Raw genomic sequence first — 12,359 nt, forward strand, 5'->3', positions numbered from 1 at the left:
ACAGTATGGATCCTGATCAGATTTCGCGGATGCGCAGGTTGGTCTGGATCCATGCTGGTCGCAAACCCATTATGTTGGTTTTGTCATGACGAGGCTCAAATATGAATTCATCAAGTTAAAGTTTCTCATTGATATCACCATTATTTTTTTTACCTGAGTATAATTGCGCCTACACTACTTGTCAGGTGAATCAATTAACCAAAGAGCGTTATGTCCTTAAACTGTGCCAGTAAGCAAAATAAATGAATCACCGGAGTTGCATTGAAGTGTTTGCAAATCAGAATGTGTACTGAAACTGGTACAGTAAATGAAAACAGCGATTATTTGCGGTAAATGATGTTTAACAGAGATGTGTGAAGTTGGCGGCCTGGCGGCCTGGCGGCCTGGCGGCGTGAAGTTGGCGGCCTGGCGGCCTAACGGCCTGGCGGCGTGAAGTTGGCGGCCTAGCGGCCTGGCGGCCTAGCGGCGTGAAGTTGTCGGCCCAGCGGCCTGGCGGCCTAGCGGCGTGAAGTTGGCGGCCTAGCGGCCTAGCGGCCTGGCGGCCTGGCGGCCAAAAATTTTAATGTTCTAGAAATGTTTTTTTAACAATAAAACGGCATTTAATGAAGTTTTAAAGATAATTATTGTTATTTAAACGATATATCTAAAGAAAAAATCACTTTCAGAGATTTTTTTAATTTTGTCATTTTTGTGAAGTTGGCGGCCCAGCGGCCTGGCGGCCTAGCAGCCAAAAATTTTAATGTTGTAAAAATGTTTTTTTAACAATAAAACGGCATTTAATGAAGTTTTAAAGATAATTATTGTTATTTAAACGATATATCTAAAGAAAAAATCACTTTCAGAGATTTTTTTAATTTTGTCATTTTTGTGAAGTTGGCGGCCTAGCGGCCTGGCGGCCTAGCAGCCAAAAATTTTAATGTTGTAAAAATGTTTTTTTTTAACAATAAAACGGCATTTAATGAAGTTTTTAAAGATAATTATTGTTATTTAAACGATATATCTAAAGAAAAAATCACTTTCAGAGATTTTTTTTAATTTTGTCATTTTTGTGAAGTTGGCGGCCTAGCGGCCTGGCGGCCTAGCAGCCAAAAATTTTAATGTTGTAAAAATGTTTTTTTTAACAATAAAACGGCATTTAATGAAGTTTTAAAGATAATTATTGTTATTTAAACGATATATCTAAAGAAAAAATCACTTTCAGAGATTTTTTTAATTTTGTCATTTTTGTGAAGTTGGCGGCCTAGCGGCCTGGCGGCCTAGCAGCCAAAAATTTTAATGTTGTAAAAATGTTTTTTTTAACAATAAAACGGCATTTAATGAAGTTTTAAAGATAATTATTGTTATTTAAACGATATATCTAAAGAAAAAATCACTTTCAGAGATTTTTTTAAGTTTGTCATTTTTGTGAAGTTGGCGGCCCAGCGGCCTGGCGGCCTAGCAGCCAAAAATTTTAATGTTGTAAAAATGTTTTTTTAACAATAAAACGGCATTTAATGAAGTTTTAAAGATAATTATTGTTATTTAAACGACATATCTAAAGAAAAAATCAAAGTAACAACGTATGGAACAAGGTGTTCTTATATGAAACCAAATTATCAATATATTTATTCATTTTTACAATATATGAAACCATTTTATCAATGTATGGAACCAAAGTATCAATGTATGAGTTGGTTATTACAATATATGATACAAATTATTCAATATATGGAACCAAAGTAACAATATATGGAACGAGGTGTCCTTATATGAAACCGAATTATCAATATATTAATTCATTTTTACAATATATGAAACCATTTTATCAATGTATGGAGCCAAAGTATCAATATATAAGTTAATTGTCACATTATATGATACCAGATATTCAATATGCCCTTATATGAAACCGAATTATCATTATATTAAGTCATTTTTACAACATATGGAACCATTTTATTAATGTATCGAACCAAAGTAGCAGCTAGTATATAAGTTGATGTTACATTCTATGATAGCAATTGTCATTATATGGAACCAAAATAGCCTATTTTCAAGTCAACAAGTCAAAGACCGAGGTCACTGGGTTACAATGCATAAACTTTTTCATGAAATCAATTATTATTTGACAAGTTATTTTTTAACTTTGTCAGTAGATTAACCTTGATGTGTCCTTCTGGCACTGCCTATTTTTGATCAAAGGTAAAGGTCGAGATGAACTTATTTTTTAAACATGTTTTTGTTAATGGTCAGTACGACTCAATAGCTTAAATTATGACATACAACTCCTACATATATATAACGATAAGTTTTGCCTGCCCAGCCCATTTTAAGTGAATGTGACGTTAATTTCAAATATTTTTTCCTTATAGTATGCAGTCAGTATGCAGTAAGTGAAGCACGATGTTCTTTAAACAAGGACTGTAATACCGGTGCAAGGATAGAATACAGCCTGTAAAAAAGTCCCGTCAATATAATGACATTTTGGTTCAATATATTGCTACTTTGGTATCATATATTGAAGAACTGGTATCATATAATGTGAAAATCAACTTTTATATTGCTACTTCGGTTACATATATTGATAAACTGGTTTCATATATTGTAAAATTGATTTAATATATTGATAATTCGGTTTCATATAATAGCATCTGGTTCCATTCATGACTTACTTGGATCCATATATTGAAGATCTGGTATCATATAAAATTACTACTTAAATGGTAAACGATTTATGTTGAAATATTCATAAAAGATGTACAGTATTTGTATGATACATGTATTACTAGTAATATCGACTTATAACAAATAAACCGGTTATATTATATGAAACTACCGAATTCCATCATTGATGCCTCAATGTTGTTGTTTTTTTGGACACGGCTTGATATGCACTTTTATTTCATGCTTTCCCGTGTTTTATAGTAATATATCAGATGATTATATTCTGATAAACCACTAGTGAAATTTATAAAATATAATTTTCACTGTAGCCGGACTATATCCGAATGCGGATGAAAAGAAAATCATAACTAAATGGAATAACAGGCAGAAATAAATGCCGTCATACGTAAATTGTGATTCTTTAGGAAAAGAAAGTCGATGTAACCATACATCATGTTAAAAAATGTATAAACATTAGAGAAATTTAACAGAACTATATTTCAAAATTGATAATGTGACGTCATGATGTGATGACGTCACAAAGGAGAATGCGCGACGTTACGCGGCAAAATCAGTGAAAAATACTTAAAATCACTTAAAAAGCATGAAATAAAAAGAAAATTTATTTGTTTTACATATAAGATTGAAATATATTTCATTCGTGAACACCAGCTATTATATTTTCACTCGTGGCTACGCCACTCGTGAAAATATTGCATCTGGTGTTCACTCAGTGAAATTATATTTTAATCTTACATGCAAAACAAACAAATATCCTCTATGTGTACAGTTAGACATCATCATAAATGTAAAAATATAATGAAGTTAAGTATGTTATATATTGATCCATATATTCAAGATATAAATATTTCGTAATCGTAGTGCGTTTAAAATAGTTTGATTTTTAAATTGCTAAATTTAATTAATTAATTAATCACTTGACATGTAGCAGTTTGCTTTAAACCGAGGGGAACAAGAAAAAATAACAAACAAAATAGAAAAAGAAATTGGGAAGAACAAAGTATTTTCAAACGATCATACAAAAGACAGACAAAAGAAAAAGAAAAAAAAATAACATCATCACTATGTCATGTATGAGCGTCGGTTTCGAACCTGTGAGTGCATTTCATAAGAGGTTACAGTGACCCTGATTTACCAATTTAACCAATACGATGGTACACATTTTTATTAGAAATTATACTATAATAGTCGTTGACACTTTCAATCTCCGATGATATGCAGACTTACCCTTTAATGGACTTTCCCAAGTACCGTTAGAACCAAATTATCATCTCGGGATAATAGGTAAAACAGCTTTTTTGAAGAAGAGAATATAATACAAGATAAGAAGTACCATTTAAAACAACTTTATGGCAAATTTGGTAAAGTTGTTGGTAAACGATACGACTTAAAATTTTACCACGAGTTCGAGCCTAAGAAATTGTCTAACATTTTTCTTTCCTTATTTTATCAATTTTATGATATATGCAAATGAATTGGGATATCAAGGTAGTTTTGTTACAATATCTAATAATTTTAATATACAGATTATAATATTTTTTTTTCTTGTATACATTGAAAACAAAAGAAAAAGTGAAATGAGAAGTAAATAAAAAAAATAACACAACACAATAAAAATATTCTTTAATACAGAAATAATTTTTGCGAATCGAACATGCCTTGCATTGATATTCAAATAAAAATTCTGCTTTCGGCCAAAATCTATAATTATTGTTATGTTGTTATTTACACATGTACAAATATTCTAAATAAAATATGTTTAAACCAAATAAAAATTTAACTGACAGTCTTACCTACTGCGTTAAGTTGACAGTTGGCAAATTAGTAGTTTTTTTTATTTACATACTTGAAAGATGATAAATACAATATGATATCTGTTTTACACCGTTATAGTAGACTTGACCATTATGTTACTAATTAATTATAATTAAAAAATCTTGTTTGAAAATTTTCGTAATATTTGCTGGAAATCACTGACCAGCGAATTGCGTAGCTCATCTACACAAACGTTATCACAGATAGATATCTGACTTTTCTTAAATTTGCCATATTTTCAGAATATTTGTTGCCATAGCAACCAAAATTTTCAACATAGGAAGAAAAGAAAAGGACGTGCATAATCTCCATACTGCCATCTATCCATATATCAAGTTTCATAAAAATATTTTCATTACTTTTTGCGTTATCGCGGGATCCAGTTTTGTGGACGGTACAACCGGTTTCAAACATATTAGAACAGAAAAGGCCCTATATCGGAAATGATATATGGGGTTTATTTAAGAAATAAAAAATGGCCTTTCGGGGAAAATGCAAGCTTACGGACTGGTTGGTCTGGCCCGAAGCGCAGCTGAGGTCCATATACCTTCCGAAGTCTGAACAACTAGTCCCTAAACTTGCATTTTCCACGAAAGGCCATGTTTTATTTGTTCTATTATACAGAATCTAAATCCTTTCATCCCCTTGTTTTGTGCTGTCATTTTTACTATTATTTGCTTTCAAATAATAATTTTACTTGTTCAGTGTGTGAAATATCTCAAACCCTAAACGGATTTTGTGTATGCTCTTCTTTTAATATTCCGATTACCGATGATTTAGGAGTTGTGATTCCATTTTTTTTAATGAAATTTAATATTAATTTAATGTTACTAGGCAAAATAACCCGGACTTTAAGAATTTCAGAAACAGTATAAATAAAATTTTTAACTAAATTAAAGAAAAAATCATGACTTTTGATCAACATGTAGTACATTTATGTCTCAGATAAAGAGACAAATCGCCTATCCATTTTGACAGTTATCGTCTGTTTGTGTCGTCGTGAAATTCGCACGTCGTGAAAGCTACGTTTAACCTGCGGTCTGGAGACCGCAGGGTATTGGTACGCGTTTAACTTTTGAGGCATGGAGGAGCACGTGACCTGTTTTCGGTACATGGAGGAGCACGGGATATGTAAACCTTACATGATTGGTTAATTGAACTTTCGAAAACCTGGCTAAATACCGTTTGCCGGTTCGTGACGGATTTACCTCTGGGGAATTAGGCAGAATTACATCTAATTACAACAAAATAACTGTTACGTGATATTTGTAATTTGTTTAAATATTTTACCGTTTAAGGTTGAAAAACTTGAATAATGTGTTTGAAAATTATCAATGTTTCTTTAATATAAACAATTTATTGTCTGTAAAATTTGAGATACATACTAATTGAAATATTCGATCATAGTGGCATATGCCATAATAAATAGAGATATTTTCTGCGTAAACTTGTGTGTTTACTTATTTTTTTGTTCGGAATTATTCATAAAATGGTAGGCCTATTGAATCATTTTCTTAAAAAGAAATAATTGTTTTATGTTCGACCTTCTCCGGTCATCAACGGTCACCAGTTTCCAATGACCTTCTTCTATATTGATCGACTATATGTTGTCCCCCAAACAATGTTGAAAATAGTTAAATGAAATATCTTATATCATTTAAAATGTTCCCCGCAGGAAACCATTTTACTTGTAAGAATTATGGACCGCCCCCGGTCTGTATGCGGTTTTTGGACCGGATGACGTCATATTGAATATAGAAGACCGTATGCAAATGAGGTATAATATAATTTATTATCTCTCAATAATAGACTCAAAAGAAAATAGAGACTGCAAGTGTCAACTATTTATATTTGCTTTGGAATATTGCTCTTGAGGGATCTCCACGATGTCCCATTACAGCCATCACGACACACATATAACGCGAAACAGCGTTAAAACGAATTTATGATGGTTAAAAGTCGAACAAATAAAGAAGAAAAAAAAGATAAAAAAAAAAAACAACAACAACAAAAACAAATGAAACCACGATGTTGAAAACTCTGCATAATATCGTATCATCGTCATCGTACTTTCGACCTCTCGCCATAGTAGTTCCGTTGTTTCGTGACCTGGTAGCCTTTGTTCATTTAGTGTTTAGTTTCTTGCTCAAGAAATAACGGCTTGCCCCTGTCTTGGTTTGTGCCCACACGGTGAGCGATACATAGTTGACTATTTCGACGCGCTAACCACTCGCCATAACAATACTTTATTTATTATATACATGCATAATTTAGTATTATAACATAATGATATGGTTATAAAGATATTTATTTCGTGTACACGTTATGTTTTTATATTTATTTTCAAAAGATTTTAAAGAATAATATGACCGTTATAAAATAAGATTATATTCCAAATATTGGCACCATTGTAACAAAAATGTATTTTTTTATCATAATTTATGCGGTGTTGAGGTATAACAATTATGCGATGCAGATGGAAAATGGGAGCAAAAACCTTACAAAGCAAAGGTACTGTACATTTATTCTGGGAATATCCATATATACAACACCATAAGAATGAAGTGTTAAAGTACAGCAATAACAAAACGATATATTGACAAACATGTGATTCATGATAATAATGTAAACAACTACATACTTTTACAAGCAACATACAACATATACAAATGTTAAAACAAATCAATGTTTAAAAATTACAAGTTAACGTTTTGAACTTAAACAAAAAATAGCGTTAAAATGACAACATGGAAACATTCAATACATTTTTCACCCGAATAACTTGTGCTAGCAATCAGAATCCCAACCATTCAACTTTTCAGTTTCATCCAATAACAAGGAGGTAATCATTTAGGGTATGACCATAGCCCAATCTGTAATCATGAGTTATTGTTAATAAATGTGTAAGCAAAAGTTATTTTGTAAAGTCAGTAAAGGATGACTTATACTCATGGATTGAACGGAGATAATAAATTGGATGGGACCAGAAAAAATGTTTTAAAACTTCATAAAGGACAATTCATATTTGTTACAGAAATTGTACACCATATATTAGCCTGCGATCCAGTCTGTCACTCTTATGTCCTGTTCGGCTGATCGATATTATCAAAAACACGAACAAGTATGAAATAACGCGTATGTGTTTAATTGTTAAAAAATCATTTTTGGCCGCCAGGCCGCTGGGCCGCTGGGCCGCCAACTTCACAAAAATGACAAACTTAAAAAAATCTCTGAAAGTGATTTTTACTTTAGATATATCGTTTAAATAACAATAATTATCTTTAAAACTTCATTAAATGCCGTTTTATTGTTAAAAAAACATTTTTACAACATTAAAATTTTTGGCTGCTAGGGCGCCAGGCCGCTAGGCCGCCAACTTCACAAAAATGACAAAATTAAAAAAATCTCTGAAAGTGATTTTTTCTTTAGATATATCGTTTAAATAACAATAATTATCTTTAAAACTTCATTAAATGCCGTTTTATTGTTAAAAAAACATTTTTACAACATTAAAATTTTTGGCTGCTAGGCCGCCAGGCCGCTAGGCCGCCAACTTCACAAAAATGACAAAATTAAAAAAATCTCTGAAAGTGATTTTTTCTTTAGATATATCGTTTAAATAACAATAATTATCTTTAAAACTTCATTAAATGCCGTTTTATTGTAAAAAACATTTTTACAACATTAAAATTTTTGGCTGCTAGGCCGCCAGGCCGCTAGGCCGCCAACTTCACAAAAATGACAAAATTAAAAAAATCTCTGAAAGTGATTTTTTCTTTAGATATGTCGTTTAAATAACAATAATTATCTTTAAAACTTCATGAAATGCCGTTTTTATTGTTAAAAAAAACATTTTTACAACATTAAAATTTTTGGCTGCTAGGCCGCCAGGCCGCTAGGCCGCCAACTTCACAAAAATGACAAACTTAAAAAAATCTCTGAAAGTGATTTTTTCTTTAGATATATCGTTTAAATAACAATAATTATCTTTAAAACTTCATTAAATGCCGTTTTATTGTTAAAAAAACATTTTTTCAACATTAAAATTTTTGGCTGCTAGGCCGCCAGGCCGCTAGGCCGCCAACTTCACAAAAAATGACAAAATTAAAAAAATCTCTGAAAGTGATTTTTTCTTTAGATATATCGTTTAAATAACAATAATTATCTTTAAAACTTCATTAAATGCCGTTTTATTGTTAAAAAAACATTTCTAGAACATTAAAATTTTTGGCCGCCAGGCCGCTAGGCCGCCAACTTCACGCCGCTAGGCCGCCAGGCCGCCAACTTCACGCCGCTAGGCCGCCAACTTCACGCCGCCAGGCCGTTAGGCCGCCAGGCCGCCATTTTCACACATCTGTTTAACAGAGTAAATGAAACAGCGATTATTTGCGTTGACATAAGAAGAAATGATTTTAAGATTTTGATTTCAGATGAATTATTACGCTTATTTCTATTGGTAATGATAACACTGTTGTTGCTGCTGCTGCTGATAATGATGGTGTTAGTGATGATGAACATGATGACAATGATGATAACTGAACATGATGATGACGACGATGATAATGATGATGATAACAATGATGATAATGATGCGGACGATGATAAGAATGATGATGATAATTGTTAACATGATGAAAATGATAATGATGATCACAATGATGAGGATGACGATGATGATTATGACGATAATAATAATAATAATGATGATGATGATGATGATAACAATGATGATAATGATGCCGATGATGATAAGAATGATGATGATAACTGCTAACATGATGATAACGATGATGATGATTATGACGATAATAATGATGATGATGCTGTTGGTGAATATGATGATAATTTTGAATGTGATGCTCACGATGATGATGATGATGATGATAGCGACGATGATGACGATAATTATGATACGGATGATGAATATGATATGTTTATGAATGAATATATTATAATTATATGATTTTGTACTTTACCAACTATATCCAGAAAGTATAGGTAAATTCCGTGTTAACAATAATAAAGCTACCTATGAAGTGAACATAACTACACACATCTTCAAACTACTTGTACAAGAAACATATAGCCTCCTACATCTATGGTATTAACATTATGGTAATAACATTAAAATAATTAGATTCTTGAGCGTTCTTCCAAAACATAAAAGTAAAAAAGATAAATACATAAAAAAGTAATATTGTAGAAATAAATATTTAGATAATTTATATGAAGTACGCATCACTTACTTTCTTACTTTAAGGCTCCGAGATTGTAACTTTTCTCAAATTTATAAAAGTTATGTAGTAAGGGAGAGATCATAATTGTCAAATATGCAGTTGTTGTTGTCAAAACATGCATCACAATTTAAGCAATTAAATCTTGACAAATTTAAGTTTTGTTTTTGCTTGTTTGTTTCATTTTACGCCTTTTCCCAACAGTATTTCAGTCATATGGGCTGGTAGTTACCTAACCATCGTTCCTGGAGAGTTACACCAGTACTAAACTACCTTCCTCCGCGCTAAACTACCAAAGCATCTCCCGGGGATCGAACCCACGCCAGAGAGGTAACTGGATTAGATGTCATCGATTCTAACCCCTCGACCACGGAGGCGGTTTATGAAAAGAAACGTTTCCAAATCCACAAATTACACAATAAAATATCACAATAATAGAGTCTATAACTGATGTGGGTTCGAACACCGTCAGGGACTTTTCATGAAGATACGTGCCAGCTAACTTTATGTCGTTAGTTGCACTCGTGTTCCTGCTCGTAATGTCTTCCTGCACCAGTAAACCTAGACAGTCGCAATATTATCTTTACGGTTTCGGCTTAACTTAAAACCCCATAAATAAGATGTTAAAAGATTGTTAACTGGACAAATCCTCTTGCATAATAACGCTAACCTATTTGAAATTAATCTTCTGTCGTAAAAGTAGATTAACACGAGGGAAGAAATGTATTATGTTATAATTTGTCATACCGTTAATGTTCATGCATTTAAATGAAACAAAAAACTCTTCTCATTTCGGTGAAACTTTATATACTTTGTTGCATATTGTAATAATTAACATATTTCACATAGCGATGCAATTAATAAAGATGGCTGGATTTCATAGATTTACATGAATAGTCCAACATCATTGTTGATGATAGGATACAGGTTTCACGATATACTTTTGTTTGTTTGTTTGTTTCATTTTACGCATTTTTCCAACAGTATTTCAGTCATTTAGGCTGGTAGTTTCCTAACCATCGTTTCTGGAGAGTTACGCGAGTACTAGACTACCTTCCTCCGCGCTAAACTACCAAAGCATCTCCCGGGGATTTTTGGTAGCGGAGGAAGGTAGTCTAGTACTAGTGTAACTCTCCAGGAACGATATACCTAGTAAAATAGCTACATCTCAGGAATGTTTAAAACAGGTGAATACAGAATAAATTTCATGCTCAGGAAAACGACGCCATAGATCATTAATTAGTGCAGTGTTTGCAATATAGATCAATGTAGCAAGCATGCAAAAAGTAAAGAATCTAAGCAAGAAAGTAACTCTATAATTACTCGAGAGCGTAATAAAACACAATTGCATTCCAATTGAAATAAACGGGACATTCCAATTGAAATAAACGGGACATTCCAATTGAAATAAACGGGACATTCCAATTGAAATAAACGGGACATTCCAATTGAAATAAACGGGACATTACAATCACCAAAGCTTTGAGGCTTCGTATTTTTATTTCACTTACTATTCTTCCAAAGTATGTTAAGATGAAAAAATAGAGCTACATGGTCGAATTTCTTAGATCAAAAGAGAAATCTGAGGAAAAAAGAATGAAGAAGAATGTAAGGGTGGGTTGATGCGAAACAGTTGCAATGAATGAGCTGTTTTTATTTAATCTAAATAATTTACTTAAATAACATGACATTTAACAACACAACAATAAAAGTACTTTGGTGTTTGCATTTCTACAATTGGTGATACTAAAAAATCCCAACACGAGGCTTACACACTATAAAAAGATGTATTTTCAGAAATAAAGTGTTTTCAGAAATGAAATACTCAAACAATTAAAAATCTATTCCTTATACAATGTACGTGAATTTATTGATTTTTTTTATTGATTTATTGATGAACCTACTGATTAAGATTCTTTTTGCAACCTATTTCGAATGTTAATCCACAACGTCATGATTTGAATGTCTGGATGTTAATGTCAGATCTGGTAAAATCTATCATCACTCATGACATAAAGATAAAAAGTAGCATGAAGTTCATCGTTGGCAATGGTATCATTACACTAGCTAGAACACTTGAATAATTATAAATCGCATCATCTAACGAAACTTAAAGATATAAATACAGACACTAAACTAAGGAGCGAAGGAAAATGTTCTTGGAGTAATTAAGTCTGGTTGTGTATCAGTGTATTGAAGTTGTTTTAGACATTGTATAAATGGAAATGTTAAAGATAACAGAAATAATGATGGAGATGTTTAAGAATGGTACTAATGACAAACAAGAGCGATCAGTGATCACATGTGTCGCCTCATGATGGCCAATTTCATGTTGGGACAAGTTTTGTGACAGACGGACAGTGTACAACTAGACTTGGTACTGATCATTCCTGTAGAGTTTGGATAAAATTGCACCAGTAGTTTATGAGGAGTAGTCCGGACAAGCTTTTGTGTATCTGGCAACACACAGAAAAAAGCACCTTTTTATCAAAGGGCCATAACTCGGAAGATCAATCCTGTAAAGTTTCATTGAAATTGCATTAGTGGTATAAGAGTAGTAGTCCGGACAAACTTTAAAAATAAAAATTATTAAAGGGCCATAACTCTGACAAAAATCATTGAACCGGGAAATGCTGACAATATGCA

The 12,359-nt window shown here is 32.3% G+C and overlaps 1 protein-coding gene across 1 annotated transcript in view; it reads right to left on the reverse strand.

Moving 5' to 3' along the window:
* LOC132755221 (carnosine synthase 1-like) overlaps positions 1-9,588 on the reverse strand; it is a 48,197-nt gene extending 38,609 nt beyond the window's left edge. The window contains exon 1 of the mRNA XM_060746039.1: positions 9,456-9,588. The gene's annotated coding sequence lies outside the window, so the exon portion shown is untranslated. The remainder of the gene's footprint in view (positions 1-9,455) is intronic.
* Positions 9,589-12,359: the final 2,771 nt, after the last annotated feature.

This window comes from Ruditapes philippinarum, unplaced genomic scaffold, assembly GCF_026571515.1.
Source record: "Ruditapes philippinarum isolate M1 unplaced genomic scaffold, ASM2657151v2 ctg3107_1_1_1_1, whole genome shotgun sequence".
NCBI classification, from domain to species: domain Eukaryota; kingdom Metazoa; phylum Mollusca; class Bivalvia; order Venerida; family Veneridae; genus Ruditapes; species Ruditapes philippinarum.